The following is a 21,448-nucleotide window of genomic DNA, read 5'->3' on the forward strand; positions in this document are numbered from 1 at the left end:
TCCGGGGCAGGTGGGGATCGAACTCATGCGGAAGTGGTTTCAGCTTCTTAGTGCTGTGCTTTAACCCGCTGTGCCACTAGGGAAGGCAAAAAATACGTATTTTTTAAGGAGAAAAAAAAGAAAACCTCTGTTGCAAAATCCAACCTGACTATTGACAGTTGGAATAGTTTACCTGGTGCTTATTCAGCTTCCCACTTCTTTTGCCTGGACAGGCTGTGGGCCCTGCTGAGCAAAGGCAATGTGAAGCTGAAAGGTATTTGATTCACTTTTAATTATTCACTGTGGCCTAGCCTAGAAATGTTCTGGAGGCTTCTAAAGTCGTTGCTGCTTCTCTGACCCTAACCATAGGAGATTTCACTTTGGAAGACAAAAATCTAAGTTCAGTGTCCCAAGGCAAATTAAAACAGATCAGACCTCGATTTCTGAGAGAGAGAGAAGCTCCAGCTTTTCAGCAGAACCAAGTTGTCCCTTTAGCTTCCTGACTCTTTTTGTAGTATGTGAAGGGGAAATTCCAAAGAAAACGCAAAGTTGGTATTAAACTTGACAAATGACTTGGTTTTGAGAGCTTTATGACTCAGTGTGGCATGACAATGGGGGAAACGCTCTAAGTGGGGGCTCAAGCATCTAAACACGGGGACTGATCATGATGATGACGTTCCTTCAGCATTTCATAATGGATTCGTTCCGAGGCTGCCCCAAACAAGTGCCACAGGCTGGGAAGTTTATTATCATTATTATTATTTTTTTAAAATGTATTTATATATGTATACAGAACTGGGGTACAGGCCAGAGGCACAGGTGCAGTGAGAGGATTTACCAGAGACAGAGTCAGGAGCGGGTCAGGAGAGGTCTGCCACACCATGTGGGTCACCTCTGGGGTGGGGATTGAACTCATGCTAAAGTGGCTTTAGCTCCTTAGTGGTGTGCTTTAATTCTGCGCCACCAGGGAGGGCCCTTTATTATTATTTTTAAGATTTATTTATTATGTGCATCTTTAAAGATAGAGCACCCAATGCAAGGTCAGGGAAGGCAAGGATAAATAGATGGGACTATATCAAGTTAAAGAGCTTCTGTACAGCAAAAGAGACATTACAAAAGACAACAGACATCCCACTGATTGGGAAAACATTTTCTTACATACAACTAGTGATAAAGGATTGATCACAAAGATATATGGAGAACTGATGAAACTCAACAAAAATAAGCAACCCCATCAAAAAATGGGCAGAAGAGCTAAAAAGACACTTCTCCAAAGAGGAAATGCAGATGGCCAACAAGCTTATGAAAATATGTTCAACATCACTCGTAATAAGGGAGATGCAAATTAAAACCACAATGAGATACCACCTCACCCCAGTGAGAATGGCACATCTTTAAACAACTAGCAACAACAAATGTTGGCGAGGATGTGGAGAAAAAGGAACTCTCCTGCACTGCTGGTGGGAATGCAAACTAGTACAACCACTATGGAAAACTGGAGGTTCCTCAAACTGCTTAACATGGAGCTTCCATATGACCCAGCAATCCCACTCCTAGGTATCTACCCAAAAGACACAAAAACACTGATTGAAAAAGATACCTGCATCCCCATGTTTTTTGCTGCTTTATTTACAATTGGAAAGACATGTAAGTAGATTAAAAAGATGTGGTAATGTACACAATATTACTCAGCAACCAAAATAAATAAATAAATAAACATGTCTTTTGCAGCAACATGGATGGAGCTGGAAGGGATCATGATTGGTGAAATAAGCCAGAAAGAAAAGGAAAAATAGTGGATGGTTTCACTCATAGCAGGAGTATAATGTACCAGGCCAGAAAATAATAATAATGAACAGCCATATACCAGAGACATTTTATGGGGGTGGAGTGGGGAATGGAATCAAAACCAGTGGGGGGAGGGAAGTGCGCTGGACTATGGTGATTGCACATGGGTGACTTTGTGATGGGAAACCCACGGGGATTATAATTGAGATTTAAAAAAAAAATGTACAAAATGATATAAAAATAAACTATTACATTATCTAAAAATAGATTTATTATTTATGCATACAGAACTGGGGTACAGACCAGAGGTTCAGGGGCGGTGAGAGGATTCACCAGAGACAGAGTGGGGAGCAGAACAGGCAGATCAACGAAGTACACTGCTGAGGGGAGCAGCAGATGAAACAGGGAGGTCTTCCGTGCCTTGTGGGTCAGGTACAGGGCCAGGATCTAACTCACACACTGAAGTGCCTTCTGCTGGCTTCACTGTGCTGTGGTTTAACCCCTTGTGCTACCAGGGAGGGCCCAGCCTGGGGAGTTTAAAACATTATTTAACTCCTCATGACTTTGGAGGCTAGAAGTCCAAGGTCAAGCTATCCAGAGACTTGCTGCCTCAAACCTGTCAGGGAGATTCTCTCTCAGCTTTTTCTTACCTCCCAGTTTTTTAACCCAACACTCTGGCCTTCCCTAGCTTCAGGTGCGGCACCTCAGTCTCAAGCTCCACTGTCACCTGAACTTCTTCCCTAATCTCACCCGTCTGTGTGTCTCTTCTCCATTTCTTATAATCACCCAGACTTGCATAGTAGCTTACGGACCCAGAATAACCTCATCTTCACTGATTATATGAAGTACAACCTCACAGCCATGTTAGATCACATCCTGGGGTACTGGGGGTTAAGACTTCAATTCAGTTTTTTAGGGAACACATTCAACACATAAAAATTTTTCAGTCAACATGTCAGTACATGGTTTGGGGAACTAGTACCAGCTAGCCCTTTGGCTGTGGGTGTGGTAGATAGTGAACTGAGAAGTGTGTGCTTCACTTAGCAGTGAATGCAGATATGTATGGAAACATATTTTTTGTTATTTGCATATCACATATGCATAAGTTAGAATTATATTTAAGATTTTAGAAGTCTTATCACATGGGTTTCAAAGTAGTAACGACTGAGCTTGCACATGTTGCAGTTATCCAGGGTTTTATAATTCATCATACCCATGAGATTTGTCCTTATTGAAAGATTCCATTTATACTAGGAAACCAGCTTTCTGTGGGACCATTTCCTCCTAAAACAATCAAGTATTCCTGAGGCTGAGAGGGCCTTAGATAGGTAAGTGGTTCTTTTTTAGGAAACAGGGCTCATTCTTCCTTCAGAAGGAAGGAGGCATCTCTTTTAGGCTTCTGGCTTAGCAGCTCCCTTGAGGGGCTATTTAAAGCCCATGAAAAATTTTTACTGATTAATTAAAAAAAAAGTTTCTGCAAAAAACCAACAACAAAAAAATCTTCTGTCTCTTGAACTCCAGTTCTGCAAGAGAAAGAAAGAACATAAGGTCCTCACATTATTACAATCTTGACCTTTTGTCGAGAAACTTAATGAGACAGAGGGAGAGTGTTGAGGGCTGTGGGGTGGGGGGAGGCAGATCTCAGCATCTGTGAATGCTACAGACCTGGAGAGCAGGGTTTTGTGTGTGTTTAGGGGAGCTGATCCTTGGCACCCCTGTCTGATGCACTTGCTCTTAGGTGTGCATGCGTGTTCTTGTGTCATTTTTCATGTCCCTCCAATACACAAAAGCTTGCTCTTGGGGCTCCATCTTCCCTTTAAACCCCTCCCCATTTTCTTGTCTACTTAGGTTCCTGAGAGCAGGTGATGATTTGTGTCTCTGCTTTTGATGATTTGTGTTTCTGCTTTGACTTCAGCTAGATTAGAGTAATAGAATGTTCGTGCATATCTACAAATTTTTAATTTCCTTGCAAGACGACACCCATGATCCGATGCTGTGTCTTGCTCAGCCCGGCTCTTGTGAAATCCTGGCAGTCTTCTGAGATTAAATGCAGAGCTCTTGAATAATCTAAACCCAGCAAGAAGTCACTATCTCAGCAGCAGGCAGAGTGTTCTAGACTGTCATCTTATTAAGAGTAAAGGGAAATTTTGATTTAAAGGAAGGCCCTTAATTTTCCAACAAGGAGTGGAAGCGATAACATTGTTTCTGCCCCCCGCTGACTCACCACTTTATAGAAACTTGGCTTCTCCACGTCCCGTTTATTCTTTTGTGCTTGGATTTTTGTCAAAGGCATTCACAAAGAGATGTTCTTTAACAAGAAATACATCGAAGCTGTGGAAGGGAACAAACTGGGTTGTATTTGTGAGTTTGGTAAAATAAGAAAGATGTGTGCCCAGCGTGCTATGGCACATGTTCAGACTAGCTCTCTTACCACCGTTCCAGTACCCCTCCCCCGCCTCCCTTTTTCTTTGACTCCCACTCTGCACCAGAGCTTTGCCTGTCTGGGCTCAAGGGCGATGGCCATGCCTTTCATATGGCCACAGTGGGGAGTGTCTTCAGACGGGCAAGTACAATTCCATGACAGGGAACACTGTTGAAAAGTAGAGTTCTAAAAATATTAAATAGGGAAAATCTGCATCTTAACGTGTGCCCCTGCATAGAATGCTTAGTGGCTCTGGTTGCAACATATTTTATTTAGTTGATAATTTTATTAAGCCGTGTCTGATATTAAATAGCTGCAATTTGCATGATGTGTGAGAGCTCTTTTCTTGTTGATCTACCAGCAAATTGCATTTATCTTTCACTCTTCTTTTTTTTTCCAGTTCAAATATTCTACAACTGTTTAAATATAGACCCATTTAACTTGCCATTTATCAGTCATTCTAAATATCCCAACAAGCAGTTTGGGAATCAAAACAGGAGCATCTAATCAGTGGAGAAACTATGGATTGGGTGCCATTGTGAGACAGGCAGGGGCTAGATCCGAAGACCTCCTGTCTTCTCAGGAAGGGTCCTAGGGCCCAGAGAGCTTTACTTCAATGAACACCCACAGTGGAGAGTGCAGGGGAACCGGGATGGATGTCTAACCCATGCCTCTTGCATTGTTTTATTGGGTTGCATGAGCAGATTGGTCATGGGGACTGTCTTCTCTGTTGTCATTTCCACAACCTTGCACTTTGCATTCTGCCTGTGCAGGAAGGGTGCTCTCCTAATTTTGTAGAAAGAGTTGGTATATGAATGACTGTATGAGAAAGGCATTTTGGATGCAGTGCTGTATATCTGTGCTCCATTAACTCCAGTGTGAGGTACAATTCTCATAGTGACATTATAAATGCACTCATCACTGAAGCATTGCTACAGAGTGGTGATATTGTATAGGGGTAAGAAGGTTAGTTGTAGTAATTACTTTTTATAAGCTTTGGTTTCCTCCTCGGTAAAGTGGTGACAACTCCAGCTCTTTAACAGTGCTGTATGTGTTTAGTGAAATAATACATGGAAAGTAGTTAACATAGCCTCAGCAGACTGTAAGCTCTGCTCTAAAGGAAGCTAATTGAGACTGTGGGGATTATTGATGACATGATAATGTCCTCTCTTCCTACCATTTAATCCTTCTATAGTCTTTTATCTTAGCATGTTGCTAGTCTATCTACCTTCAGGTTTTTGGCTTAGATTACACACAGACAAAGATCTGGATTTTGAAAACTGAGATTAGTGTTGGTGGGGGTGACAGTATATGTGTTCCTAAAACTTTAAAAGTGACTAGAAAGAAATAGTATTTACTGACTGCTTATCTGGTGTCAGGCTCGGGACAATGAAATTACATGTCATCCGCATTTAAAACTGAGCAAACCTGGGGGGAAAGAGGGTGACCAGTCGGTGGGTCCTCAATGCCTGCAGGGCATGATTTAAAAACAGACACATGGGGGTCCTCCATGGTGGTGCAGCGGGTTAAAGCACTGCACTAAGAAGCTTAAGACACTTCTGCATTAGTTCGATCCCCGCCTGCCCCGGAGGAGATCTACATGGAGAGGCAGACCTCTCCTGACCCGTCCACTGCTCCCCCCAGCAGTGTACTTCGTCGATCTGCCTGTTCTGCTCCCCGCACTATCCCTGGTGAACCCTCTCCTCTGCATCTCTGGCCTGTACCCCAGTTCTGTATGAATAAATAAATAAATCTTAAAAAACAAAACAAAACAGACACATGGGGACCCTCCCTGGTGGTGCAGCGGGTTAAAGCACAGCACTAAAAAGCTTACGCCACTTCCACATGAGTTCGATCCCTGCCTGTCCCGGAGGTGATCCACATGGCATGGCGGACCCTCCTGACCGGCCCACCGCTCCCCTCAGCAGTGTACTTGTCAGTCGACCTGTTCTGCTCCCCACTCTGTCTCTGGTGAAGCCTCTTATCCTCCGCATCTCTGGCCTTTATACCCTCTGTATGAATAAATAAATAAATAAATCTTAAAAAAAAAAAAACAGACACATGGGGAGAAAAAGCAGTAATGGGGTTTCTTTACAGGGGATGTAAAAAGGGGGAGCTGAAAGAGACAGAATTTATAGGCTGGCCCATAGCTGGATGCCGTCTGTCCTACCCCCAAAATGTCTGTGTTTCAGAGTCCAAGCAGGGCCAACTGTGGCAAGGTGATGGCTGCTACTGAGGAGAGATTGGGGTCAAACTCGTGCATGGAGGAAGGGGCCAGGGCAAATGGTGAGGTTGAATGCTCACATGAGGATGAGCCCAAGCCATCTAAAAGTCTTTCTTTATAGAATTTATTTTATGCATATACGAGGTGGGGTGCAGGCCAGAGGTGTGAGGGATGGGGGGGGGTATGAGTATTCACCAGAGACAGTGAGGAGCAGGACAGGCAGCTCTACTGAAATACACTGCAGAGGGGAGCAGTGGGTGAAGCAGAAGAGTTCTGCTGAGCCATGCAGGTCAGCTCCCAGGCTGGGGTTCGAATTCATGCTTCAGTGGCTGCAGACAGCTTCATAGTGCTGACATTTAACCCTGTGGATCACCAGAGATCCACATCTTAAAGCCTTACATTAAGATTTTAAAGTGACCAACTTTATTTATTTTTTCAAGATTTATTTAGTTATTCATACAGAACAGGGGTACAGGCCTGAGATGCAGGGGTAATGAGAGGGTTCACCAGAGACAGAGTGGGGAGTAGAACAGGCATATCAATGAAGCACAGGGCTGAGGGGAGCAGTGGGTGAGATAGGAGAGGTCTGCTGCACCATGTGGGTCCCTCCAGGGCAGGAATTGAACCAGTACTGAAGCAGCTGTGGCTTGCTTACAGGGCTGTGCTTTAACCCACTGCACCACCAAGGAGGGCCCTGAATTCAACTTTAAGGTGAGTTCTGCTGTGTTAGGACAAATATCAAATTGGTACATTTACATTACCAGACAGTTTAAAATTAAATATACAGATCTTACCAAGGATACAGCAGACCTGATTCTCAGTGAATACTTCCTCTGACAGAGGCTTCTGGAAATCTCCTCTGATGGCACAATGGAGACTGCCTGGGGACTCCATGGTCTCCATTATGATGCCTCATACCTGCAACTCCAGACTGGGAACAGTCATCCTTGGGCAAGAAGATTAAGAAGATTTAGGAAAATATAAACCTTTACATCATAAGGAAATTTTCTTTTTCCATTTCCTGGTTGCATGAAACACCAAGGCCCTGAATTATTTAAATATAAGCCACTAAAATGAATTGCTTATAATGTTTTCAACCTCTCAGCCAGTGAAATGCTATTCACGTTGAATTAAACTAGAAATCACTGCAGGAGTGCATACACCTGAAAAAATAAACTGATAACCTGGATATCTATTTTCAACAGAAGCTAAAAACGTTTTGTTGATACTTAATATTTTTCTTTTGCAATGCTTACTACAGTGTGTCTCCAGGAATCAGAGTGATGTGGAATTTCATACCTGACAAAGTCTAAGAGGTCCTACTCTCCTTTTCCAGAGGAGCAAAGAGGTCCTTTTCTTTTCTCTAGCTGTATAATATTTTCAAGCTCCCCTTATGGCATAATTCCCATGTGGCTGGTACTCATGATATGAGTCCCTCACTACGCCCTCCATCTCTCCCTTCTACCCTCCATCCTCCCAACAAAGTAATACTAAAATGAAACCTGAAATTAAAAATAAAAATTAACAGTAACAAATGGCCTGTTCCTTTTATCTTTGCTGTAATTCTTAACACTTCTACATTGAAAGGACCACAGACCAAGATGTGAGAATTAAATTCAGATGTCTGCATTCAGGAACTCCCCAGTTTGATCAAATTTCTTGTATTTTAAGTCATACTTCATAGTTATCTAGCCACAAAAATAAAATGTATGAAATCACACCTTTTCCAGGTATTTTCCTTTTATTTGCTCTTTTCATTATCATGAAGAAGGTTTCTGTAGGGGCATCACAATTTGTACAAGTCATTGTACAATATTCTCTCTTTACTAAAGTAAATGGTAGGATGTTCTTGCTCTTACAAAAAAAGGTGATATTGTTAACAGGGCTTCTGGTTTGCTGTGCTTCGTGTTCACTTCTGGCCTGGATTTCAGCCCATATGTGAGCTTAACCTGTTCACTTAAGCTTTTGCCATTGCCTGAAATGGGCAGCAGGTTGGTTTAAATGAAATCAAAGTGTTAGTCATTTTTATTTTATTTTTGATCTAGCCATCATTAAATAGTAATGGGAAACTACTCCAGAGCAATGTGACTCCTTGGGCTGGTTTTGGGGAAATGGAATGTCAGCATACTAGTGAGCAAGAAGTCCAGGGATCCCCATAACCAGCTCTTTTTTCCCCCCGGGAGTAAACACCTTGTGCTCCAATCCCTGGGGAGAGCCCAGTGAGAGTCACATATGAACACACTCTGCAAAATATGTGCTTTCCATTATGCACCTTTCACTTCCCAAAGCATTTCCAGTTTGGGATTTGATCAATTCTCATGTTTTGTCAGTATCACTTAAGATACTACACATGGCGTGTTCATTGCTCAGAGATGTCTTTCCACCCAGTTAAGTGAACCATCACTCTTAGACATAAAGAGCATTTTCAAGCTAAAAACCAAAACCCAGAACCACTGGTCTCTGTAGGGTCTCAGACTTGCATCTGAGCCTATAGCTCTTTCTGTCTCTAGAAGGAGGCAGGGTGTGGTTGGTTTTCCAGCCGCAGCTTTCCTGGAGTGTGCACAGAGTTTCCAGGTGCATATACTACAGTGTCATTGGGGCCTCTGCACTGTGCAGAAATACAGTTGTTATTAGTTCTGCATTTCCCATTGAATACAAGCCACTGGGACAGACCTATTCTGCTCTGAAACCTAAACAGAGTGGTGAGCAAAATCTGCTTTTAGAAAAATGCATGCTTTACTTTCATTTCATTCTGTATGAAAGGAGTGATAATCTACCCATATCTTATACAAAACTCTAACCTACTCATGCTAGTACTATATTTGAAATCTACAAATTGTCTTCTATAAAGATGGTGAATATATTCTGCTCAATACTAATCATAGTTTTGGAAACACAGTTTTCTATATATGCATTACCTAAAAATTGTTAATCTATGGTTTTGCACTTTTTCCTGTCAATCTATAATTAAATCATATGGAAACACTGATTTTATATCATTATAATAAAGGTGTATTCTGATATCTCTGATGACTGTGGCTTCCTCACATTCATTATTTAATTGCCAGACATTTTACTTTCATCTCATGTGGTGTTATCTAAATTAATTGTGAACTTTAATATACTTGTATCTAAAAAGGAAATCAGCTGTCTCCTCCATAAAGAAGGCTCAGAAAGCTGAATAGACCAATTTTATGTTAACAACCAGTATCATCTCATAGTGAGGAGCAAAATCTGACTTTAGGGAATTTAGGGTAATGCCCCTTTCTGTTTAAAATAGCTATCCTATCAGTTGAGTGGGGGAAGTGTTTTATTCAATATTTTAGTGATTGTATTTCTAAATTAATGTCAAGATAACAAAGTAAGTAGGATATAAGAAGTTTCTTTCAATATGCTCTGAATATCCAGGACTCTACTTGGCTGAAAAGGATGTTGGAGACCCTTGGTTGGGCTTGGACAGACAGGAGGGGATGTAGTCAAAAGAAGTACAGGATATATTCATTATCATCAATGGCAGAGAAACTACAATCTTACAAAAGGAAATCTTTCTGTTACATGAACTAAAGAAGGAGATAAAGATTAAAAAGCAGAAAAAACACTCTACCATGAGTTTAGGACAAAATATAAGAAAATGTCATTATATTTTCTTATCTTTCAATGCATACATAAATGATATTTATATGTGTTGAATGTGTTATGATGCAGATGTCAAATTTAGTTTATATGCATACACATTTACATTCTGTATGCAGGGGGATCTTTATTGTTTCTATTTCATAGATGAGAAAAATGAGGTTTAGAAGGATTAAAAAGCCTCATCAGTGCAACACACATAGTAAGTAGTAGAGACAGAATCTTTTTTTATACATCACTGGTAATTACTGAGACTCAGGCCTGTAATATCATATTAATCTGTACAACTCTATAGCAATGTGAAGAGCAGGCTCAGAAAGACTGTAACTTGGTCCAAATCATACTGCTAGTAAATTGCAGAGCTGGGATAGGAGCCAAGGTCATTTTAATTCCAAAACTTACACTCTTTCCAGCACATCACATTCCACCGCCTACAAACTCCTTTCTGTTATACCAAACAGCTTTTCTAGGGAAGCAAACAATTCTTCATCTGTCCAAGGTGCAGAATCGTAGTTCTTTCTTTAAGATAGATGCCATGGTGAATCTTTCCTGAAGGTCTTTATCTGTGCAAAGTTTGACAAGGAATCTCTGAGATGAACTGAAATGGGATCTCTCCATGTAGACATCACATCTGCCCTGAAACCTGGAGAACTCCCCAAGATGAAAGAAACTATTAGAAAGAGATTCTTGTCTAAAGCAGTAGTATATGGTGGCATACTTTGGTTTGGAACATGATGACTCGCTAACACTATGCCTCCTGTACCCAGCACTTTTTCTTGACTAGGGACTGTGCATGTGTCTGACCTACTCAGTAGATTGAGTGTCTCTGTACAGTAAGGATTGTGTCCTCAGTTACACAGTCAGTTCAGATTTATGGGGATCTTGATATATGCCAGGTGTTGTTCTAAGTCTTGAGGATAATCTGTTGAATCAGACAGGCCTGGTTCACTGTCCATTTTAGTGGGAGATGCCAACAGGCAATGACAACATGGCATGACAATGATTGCAGTGGGAAGGAACAGATTCCAGATTCAGAGATCAGGGGGATATTCTTGTGGCACTATCTAAAAGAAGGTCAAAAGGGATAGACTGAAGCTAGTTATAAAATTGAGCTCAAGGAAGTTGGCAAGGGCTCAGAAGGCAGAGGAATTGTATGTTTGAAGGGGAGGAAATGAACAAGAATGTGGAGTATTCAAAAATATTGAAAGCTCAGTCCAGATGGGTCCTAGAAAGCATGGCACCAGGAAGGGTTGAAGGGGGAGAATACCTAAGACAGACTTGAGGCCCTCACCACCTCCTTTGGAACTTGCAAATAAAGATTCCTATTTGTTGGCATGTTGGTTTTGTTGGTTTGTTTGCTTATAAAGGCTTGGATTTAGCTCTTCCAACTTGAAATTTGGTACTTTACTTTCTTGCCTTTTTCTTTTCTAGTGCTGCTATCTAATTGCTATTTTGCTCCTTGGCCAGGTTGCCTCATTCTGTTCCACTCCCTACCCCGTTTTATAAATGGAGGTCTATTAATACTTTATTCACAGTGAAGTTGTTGGGACTAATTATCTGATGCCTGCAAAACCATGTGAGATGATTGGCTGAGAGATGTGCCACCAAGTCTCACTGCTTCTCAAAAGCCCTGATTGCTTCCGGCACTTTCCCCCCTCTGCTTTTGTGGGACTGAGGCAGCAATTTATTCCAGTGCCTGCTTTCCCAGCGTCTATTACTCACGCATCATCTGACACCTGGGAAGATACTGGCATCGTCTCTGGTGTTTAGTCCGACTCCTCAGACAGCTCTTTACCCACAGATGGAGAGGAGAGACCTTGATCTAGCCACTGTGAAGGATTGGGTCACCCCGTATCCCACTGACTCAGATCCACATTAAAATTCTTGTGGAAGAACAGATCAACTTCCCTGTTCCCCAACCCTGGCTTTCCTGTCTTGTTTCAAAGTAATCAAATCCGGCTTTTTCTCATTCTCTGGGATATTACACCCTTCAATACTTGTCAGAAGCAATTAATGGTGAGTTCTTTTCCCTACCTGTTTTCAGAAGGAATTTAGCAATAAATATTCAGAGATTTCTCCTGATGTTGCACTTTCTAGAGAGAAAGAAAACAGAAGGAGGCAGCAGCAGAGATAGAAAATGCCTTTCAGACTTTCAGGACACATTTCACTCAGTGACGAAGGATGGGACATGAGGGTGCAGATGGCAGAGATGGCTAGGGGAATCGGGCTGCGAAGGAAGAAGCTTTTTGTCTCTGCCCGAGGTCCGTTCCCTTCCTCTCCTCTCTGCCAGCTCATCACAATTTCTCATCTCCTCCAGACAGTTCTCTTGAGTCATGTCACTCAGCTGTCACTCTCCACTCCCACAGCGTGCTTTGTACTGATTCTCTTGCTGATTCTTAAAGAAGAGGCCTGGACTCTAACCTCCTGGACTCAAACCCCAGACCTCCTGCTGGCTCCATGGAGACCAGGCAATTTAGTCTTTCTGAGCTTGTTTTCATTCTGTGTCAAATGAACATGAAAACCAAACTTACTGAGGTGATCGAAAGGGTTCTCACCTGTATTCAACTTACAGGATTCACTACATGCAGCATATATAAGAGCCCTATTCTCTCAAATACTTAGTTTACCGAATGTTCTAATCAATTGTGACATATTAATGCCAAGTTTATAGAGACCTTTCACAAGCCTTTTTTTCTATTAATATGTGAAAATATACTCATACGAATTAGGTAAAGAAGGTATTATCTCAATTTAAAGTGAAGGAAACGGGCTTGCACTTTTTCTAAATATTCTTACTCATTTACTATGTGTGCTTTATGGTGAATTAGTCTGTTCTTTCCCAGGGTACCCAGAAGGTTGGGGATGCAGTGACCATATGGGGCTTTGCTGGTGAGATCAGATAAGGGCCAAGAGAAGGGTTTCCATTCCAGGAGCCTGCCTGTCCGTAACAGATGAATGATGATAGATGGACGGGCTCAGGGTAGCCTCCCTTTAAGACAGAGCCCAGCCTTCTGCACACTTCCCTCTTGAGAATTCACAGAGAATGGCTTTGATTGCATTTGTCAGCTTCATCAAGTCCAGGAGATGAGAACATGTTTTTGTTCTTGAAATGATAGCATCCCGTTCTACATGTAATAAGTTGCAATATGGTATTTCCATCACTTGGAAGGGGTCATTTTCTTTAGCAACAGTACATAATATGGAATTCTTTTCCTGTAGCTATTAATTTGCCTTGATCATTACTTTTATTCTCATTCTTCTTTCTCCAACTTCCTGTTTTCCCTGCCTTCCATTCTCAACAACTCAAATAGTAGGTTTTTCTTTGTATTTGTCAGCATCAAAATGTTAATTTTCAGTGTGGTTTTTAAAATGATTGTTGTCTTCCAGGGTCTAGGATGGAAACAGGATGAAACACTGTTGCTTCTCTATTTAGTTTTAAACATGGTATTGGAACAGCCTGTGTGATAGAGTTGTTGCTGTGTCCTCCAGAGTGAATCATGTTGAGCTTTTACAAAATGACTCCAGATGCAACTTGGAAGCACCAAGTATATGTCAGCTTTTTGGTATCTGTGTGAGAAATAAAAGAAAATATGTGACTATGTAGTTCTGGCTTCTTCTTTCTGAGTAGGTCTTTCTCTTGTACTCAGAAAGATCACTGTCATTAGGCCATGTCCTTGGATAGTTGCCCATTAAAGAGGGGGAAACTCATAGGTGAGTAAGTTGCACCAGCCCTGCCCTCCTCAGGAAGAAATAGTGACCAAGAGCACAGTTACAGCTGGGATGTGAGTTGCTCTATATACACTTTTTAGTCCTTGCAAAGAATGATGTTAAATAGATCATATTATCTCCCAACATCTACATTATTTTAAAAAGGAGAAAATGAGGCTCAAAGAAATCATGTAATTTGTACAGGGTCACCTATCTGGCAAATTTCTGACCTAAGAGCCAATCATTTCAGATTCTGCTTTTTAATACATGCCCACTTCTCTGATTGGAAAATTGGTTAGGGGGTAACTTTAAAATGGACATCCCTTCTTCTGCTCCAGTTCTCTTGAGGCATTTTCTCTAGACATCAGCGATCTGATGATGTCCGTGGGTACAGGACATCTGCAAACCTGCTGCTGAATTTTTGTGGTCAATTCTCTCAGGTGGCTGGTGGAAGTGCTTCTTGGGCCCTAGTGCGAGTTTGCGGGGTGAAAGAGCAGAATTCATGAGCCATGGGGAGTGAGCAGCTGGATTTACCTGTGATGGGTTTCAGTTATGTCTGAATAAGAAATTCAGATTGGGAGAAGACTCCTGGTCTCCGTACTCCTTCATTTTTTTTTTATTTTAATTTTTTTTTTTTTAGATTTATTTATTTGTGCATACAGAACTGGGGTACAGGCCAGAGGCTCAGGGGAGGTGAGAGGCTTCACCAGAGACAGAGTAGGGAGCAGAACAGGCAGATCGAGGAAGTACACTGCTGAGAGGAGCAGCGGGCGGGTCAGGAGAGGTCTGCCACACCATGTGGTCACCTCCGGGGCAGGCGGGAATCGAACCCATGCGGAAGCGGCTTTAGATTCTCAGTGCAGTGCTTTAACCCACTGTGCCACCAGGGAGGGCCCACTCCTTCATTTTTTACAAAGATTATTTTATTTATATATGCATACAAGAATTGGGGTGCAGGCCAGAGTTTTGGGGTTTGAGAGGATTCACCAGAGACAGAGGGAGCAGAACAGGCAGATCGACTGAAATACACAACTGGGGGGAGCAGCTGGCAAGACAGGAGAGGTCTGCTGTACCATGTGGGTCAGCTCCATGGCTGGGAGTCGAACTCATGCTGCAGTGGCTGAAGAGTGCCTCATAGTGCTGCACTTAAACCTGTTGCGCCACCAGGGAGGGCCCTGTTATATTTTTAAATGCTTTGTGTATGTTGGAAATTAGTCCTTTGTCAGATGTGTGAAATGTAAATACATTCTCTCAGTCTGTAGGTAGCATTTTTGTTTGTTTGTTTCAATGATGGTTTCTTTAAAGGTACAAAAAAGTTCTTACTGTGATGTAATCCCACTTATTAAATTTTTCCTTTTGTTTCCCTTACATTGGAATTTCGTCCCCAAATACATCTTTTCAGCTGATATCCTGTAGTGTGTCCCTTACATTTTCTTTTAAGTATTTTGTGGTTTCAGTTCTTATATGCAAGTCTTTGATTCATTTTGAGTAACTTTTTGTATATAAAGTGTGACTCTATGGGGACTGTGAGTATGCATGAGCTATCCATGCGTTTTGAAGGAGCTAGAACGAACAACGACGAAATTTGTATGAAACAACTGATAGAAAGACCAAAATATCTAAAGCAATCCTGAGAGGAAAAAAGGAAAAATGGACGTTTCATATGCCCCAACTTCAAACTTGACTACACAGTAACCATAATCAAAAAAGTATGGTATTTGAACAGACATACAAACACAGATCAATGAAACAGAATAGAAAGTCTGTAAATAAGCCCAAACAAATATAGGCAGTTAATGTTTGGCAAAGGAGCCATCATTTGGTGGAGAAAGAAAAGGGTCTTTTGTGAGTAGTATTGGGAAACCTGGGTGCCACCTGATTTCTTTGAAACTGCCAATGTGCTCCCACTGCCAGAATTTGCAAGTGCCTGACCTCTTCCTGGAACTCTGCCACTGAAACAAGGCTTATGCCCATCTTCTCCTGGGATCTTTGTTGATGTACATCAATCAAATTGTGTGGTCCCTCCTCTATCCCCTTTCCTGACATTATTATTGTCCAGTACATCATATAGTCTTTATTTGCTTGTTGTCTGTCACATTTTTTACTACAGTATAAGATTTATGAAGGAGGGAGGCTTTGCTATGTTCACAATTATATTTCTAGAACTGAGAGAAAGTTACTAGAGAATTGTAAATAACTAATACCTAAAATAAATAATTTAAAATCAATACTAAGATTTAATCAATGTTAATCAGTGAATGCATTGATTAACTTGACTTCTTCATCTTATGTTATCCCTAACAACCTTTATATTTTGGTTTTCTCTCAGGCAAGATAAATTTTAATCATTAATATTCTTTTTTAATATAATTGTCATTTCTTAAAATGGTGATTTCTTTTTTTTACATTTTCCTCTTTTCATTCCTGCATCAAAGATTGCAGGGAATTAGCTCATTCCCATAAGTCACTCACATTCAAATGGAGACTCATGGGCCAGTAGCCCATGGCACCTGTTCCCATGTCTCAGATTTCAAGAAGGAGCCTCCCTTTGCATGACAGAGTATTAAAGGAGAAATATTGGCTTCAGGGTGATAGTATTGGTGAAAAGCATTGATTTTATAACCTCACTCACTATTGAGATTCAAATCCTTGACCAGGTGCAAGCTGTAGATGTGACCAGGCAAAAGCCTCTCTGTGCTTCAGTTTCTAATTCCATCAATAGGACACTTTCCTTCTAACTCCAGGTCCATAGCAAATCACTTCCCATCACTGGAAGTGACCTATCTATAAAATCAAGAATGGTGGGGACTCCCTGGTGGTACAAGGGCTTAAGTCTCAGCACTATGAAGCTATTGGCAGCCACTGGACTAAGTTTGATCCTCGGCCAGTGAGGTGACCCACATGGCGCAGCAGACCTCTGCTATTTTGCCTGCTGCTCCCCTCAGCAGTGTATTTCAGTCTTGCCACCTGTTCTGTTTGTACTCTGTCTCTGGTGAATCCTCTTACCTCCCACCCCACACCTCTAGCCTAGACCCCAATTCTTGTATGCATAAATAAATAAAATGAATCTTAAAAAAAAATGGAGAAGGGGAGGAATGGTTAAATTTTTTCTAATTGAGATTTAACTAACTTTCACATTCAAAATTGAAGGTAAGATTGTTTCAGAGCCAGGAAGACAGATTTTGTGTTTCTGTTTTAATTTAATTTTCATATTATTTCTGCCCAGGCCTTGAGGTTTCAAATGGATTATCCAGATTTCAAATCTAAAGCCTGGCAGGCCCTTCTGTTTCCTTTGCACTTCTTTCCTGAAACTCAGAGAGAATGCCTCTGATGCCTTCTTAGAAGCCTCTGAGGGTTACAGGTGGGGCTGGGGGAGCCCCACAGGGCAACACAGCATGGCCCCTCTGGCTGATGTGGGAGAAGCCAGAGGGCATGAGATCCCCAGAGCTGTGATTGTGAGCAGGAATGACTTATGCATCACAAGGGTGTGGCTGAAGTACCTCCTGGAGTTCCCAGTGAGCCAGCAAAGAGCCCTAACATGGTGACTGGCACTTCAACCTTTGAACAGCACCATGAAGAAATGAACCCAGGCTCCTGTGTTCACTGGCTGCTGTTACCTCCTCAGGAAGCCTGCAGAAACCCCATCATCGTAACATCTGTTGGGCCTTCACCTTCAAAGTGACAATGAATTAATTGTCACTCCCTACTGTGATGAAAGGGGAGCTCTATCTGTGGCTCATATGCCCATCGGCATGAACTCAACTTCCTACCTCACTCAGGCCCACTAACTCTGAAAATGTTGAAAAAGATGTCTATCTATGAAGCTCACCTCAGATCTGGTCTTTCCTCCTCAGATAATTGGTTTGTTCATTCCTTTTCTGCCCCATTCAAGACATGAAAGGATCTTTGTCTCTCCAGACTGACTGTGACGTCTGAGGCTTCCAAAGCTGGAAATTTTTCCAGTGGCAGGGACTGGGGCCAGCAGGCTGTGCCAGCCTCTCCTCATCCTTCCCCTGGTGCCAGTGACCCGATCTACGGGAGCCAGAGGAGGGCCTCGGGGAGAGGCTCCAGAACATAACCCTGTTGTGGCCGTCATGCCAGCAAAAACAGAGGGACAGTATCTTGCTGATGGACTAAACTCACAGTAGCTGACTATTATACTGTCTGAAATCACCCCCAGAAGCAACTGCAATGCAAACCTACGGCTGATGAGCTTTCCTAGCAATCAGTGAGCTTTTAATCCTGACTTAGTACTTCCCAGAAGTTGTCCCAAAGCTGTTCATCTGGTTTGATCTTATTGAAGAATCTCCCTGGATGAGTGAATGCATGAATGATAGCAGTCATAACAAGATACAAGAATGGGGCCAATTTAGATGTCTTTGGGCAACAAAGTTGGAGAAATGAGCCATATGTTGGAACAAATGGAAAAAGGAGAGTGAACTAGATTCCTGGGCTTGATTTTCTGTTCTGTGACTGTCCAGCAGGGTTTGACCTCTGGAAAAATCACTACCTTCAGTGCACACAAACTTCTCTGGTACAGCAGAGCGTCAAGAGGGAGAATCTCTTACATCCTGCTGATTCAAAGAGGTGTTTATTCATCCACTCCACAAACATTGATCAAGGGTGGCCACCTTCTAGAACTAAGGAATAGGTAAGGAAAGACACTGACATTTAAAAGCGGTGGGAGTTTTCATACCAGGGATAGGGGACTGTGGCTCAGGGTGTGAGCTTTAACACAAGCTCCAGGGGCCTCAAGGACATCTACAAATAGAGCTTCATACCCTGGCATGTGTCAGAGGGACAAAGCAACTTCCTATACCCTGAGCTATTCTGCTATTGGAGTATCTTTTTCTTTGAAACTGTGACTTTCTTTCACAGCGCAGTAAAAAGGGACTCTTCCAGCGGTCTCCTTTTCTCAGGGTACTGCCCTTTCATATAAGAACCTTACTAGCTTGTAAACTCTTGGGCTCCTATTCAGGACAAACCTTGTCTTGCACTTATTTGAAGTTTTACATTGAGATGGGAACACAACTTACAGAGAACAGAATGCTAAATGTTATTTTTGTATTTAGTCTTGTCCACTTTGGTTACCAGAATCTTGGCTTTAGCAGCTAATAGGACAGTGGTGTTCTGGAGATGGCTGTTTTCAAGGTGTGTGGCGCAGATGGTTAAATACTCAGGAATTTTGCACATCACTTTCAGATCATCTAGAATTCCAAATTGGCCGTCATGAATGTATTGACCTCACAGAAATCAGCAAGTCAGCATGTTTTGGGTTTTCTTTTTCCCTTCTGAGAACTGATTTACGAACCGGTCATGGGGAGCACCCACTTGGTAGGTCCTAGTTAATAGACTTTACATAGAGAAATTTTGCACAATAATTGTACGTAGAAGAATTGAAACAATGCACCATCATTCAGGTCATAATTATGCCTAAACTTCAATCATCCTCAAATGTGACACTGGAGGGGGCTGTATTTGTGTATAACCTCTACCAATGTACTTGTTTTCTAATTTGAAGTTTTTCATGTTTTTACTTAAATCAGCTTTTTTTGCAAAGAATCTTTATGACTAGAATAGAGACAAACAGTATCTCTTATTCTAATAAATTGTAATAAATGAATAAAATGAAATAATCTCATCCATATACTTCCTAAAATTATCTCACCCATGCCCAGACTGTACGCAGTGAACAAAAAAGTTTACAAAATCAGTTCCTATGATAACCGCCAGTGTCTTTTCTCTAAAGAGTAATAATCACAAAGGTTATTTCTGGTATGTTTACTAGGAGGAGGTATTTCCTTATCACATAAATGTTATATACTCATAGTTACACACTAGTGGACCATGTGTGGACACTAGTTAATGTATTAACTCACCTAATCATTGCAAAAAGTCCTATGAGTAAGGTGTATCATTCCTGAATGTTAGCAAGAAGGAAACTGGAATGTAGAGAGCTTGAATAGCTCACCTGAGGTTAGTGGCAATGCCAGGTCCCCGGTCTCTTGTGTTTGTACCTTCAACTCCACACTGCTCAGCTATAATTGGCAATGCCTGTTAAATTGAAAAAAATACATATAATACTAGGATTGCTTTGGTCATTCTAATCTTTGGAACATCTTGACAGCTAGCTCATAGAAATTGAAGCTGTATGAGTGTGTCATTAAGTTACTACAGTTTGAATCAGCTTGGGTAGAAAAGTAAATTTCCACTGGAAAGGGAATGGCAGGAAAAATAATTATCCTTAAACCATAGAATTTATTCAGTCTTTTAAAAGAATAAATTTGAACAATACTAGACAATGTGGTGGGATTTTCATGGGTTGTCTTTAAATAAGAAATGCAAGATGGAGACAAATATTTTGTGAATATGTATTTGTTTATTAATGACTTCTTTTTAATTTGCAAGAGTTCTGTTTGATTTTTTGCTTTTCAATACTTTTCTACATAGTTGACCTCTTCATTGTAAATCCTCCCTTCTTCTCTTCCTCCTTCCCACTCTCCCTCTCTTCTTCCCTCCCTCCTTTACTTCTCCTATAAATATCTCATTTGTCTTTGAATTCAGTTAAAAAAGATTCTGATGTTTATAAAGTCAAACATACTTGCTTTCTTTTTAAAAAGAGCTTCTGTTTTTTTTTTTTTCAGCCTCAGAGGAAAAGCAAAACCAAATAAACCTAAATCAAATCTTGGCTGGAAGGAGGCTCTTCTTCCTCGTAAGACTTGAAATGTGTAGTGAACCCCCATTCGCCAGGCCCTGACTCTCCCACACAGCACCTGTAAACTCCTTCTCTGACAGCAGAGGCTGAAGACATGACCATGGCAGTGCTTAGTGGCCACTTGTGTACACACACCTCCACCCCTGCCTGCAGTGTGCTCTTCCTGGCCAGGGCCTCTGCCTGGGGAGTGACAGGGAAGGTGGCAGAGTTGAGTTACATTAGCATATTGATGACACAGCAACTCCTTGTATTTTATGAGCCTAATTAGATGGGTATTAGGTAATCTTTAAGCTTAACTCTTCTTTCTATTCTATTATTACCATTGTGGATTTTTAAAAATTCTAGCATGCCATTGAATCAAGGTAGATTCTTAATTTGACTTCCCTGCCTATAATTTTGTCTGCCTTGTTCTTCCTTTTTTTGAACTCAGTGTTGTATTTAATGAGCTTGTCAGCATATAGTTAATCTAACATTTCTCATGAAGATCCCCTGGGGCCTCATGAAGCAGTGGGAAAATCACTGGTGTTCTGGCTTCCCTCTGCTTCTGCATTCTCCCCAGTGCTCCCAGGCAAATGTGCTTCCAGCTGTCCCTACACCTATGTCCAACCTTGAAGCTGACATTTGCCTTTGACTCCTCCCCCCTCACTCTCTCACAGTTCAGACATGGAATACTGACTGAGGACTGAGGAGCCAGTGCCAGAGCCATCCCCCTCCCCTCCCATCTTCTCTGCTCAGGTTCTATAGGCTCATCCTCAACTTCTTTGCCTCAGGTTATTTTAATAGCATCAGTACCCAGCCCACCCTTCATTCCAGCCTTTACCTGCTGCTTAAATGGTCTTTCTAGAGAGCACACCTCCTATCCCCCTTTCAAGAATCTCTAGGACTTGGAGGATAGAATCCAAATTCCTTGGTGTGGCACGCTTGGTTTTCATATGCAGTTTTAATCTTCTTCTTTACCTTTTTTTTTTTTTAAAGATTT

The 21,448-nt window shown here is 41.6% G+C and overlaps 1 protein-coding gene across 1 annotated transcript in view; it reads left to right on the forward strand.

Moving 5' to 3' along the window:
* Positions 1-21,448, forward strand: part of OPCML (opioid binding protein/cell adhesion molecule-like) — a 1,053,884-nt gene that overhangs the window by 246,065 nt on the left and 786,371 nt on the right. The gene's annotated exons all lie outside the window — the stretch shown is intronic.

Source organism: Condylura cristata, unplaced genomic scaffold (genome assembly GCF_000260355.1).
Source record: "Condylura cristata isolate star-nosed mole 26May11 unplaced genomic scaffold, ConCri1.0 scaffold00025, whole genome shotgun sequence".
Lineage (NCBI taxonomy): Eukaryota > Metazoa > Chordata > Mammalia > Eulipotyphla > Talpidae > Condylura > Condylura cristata.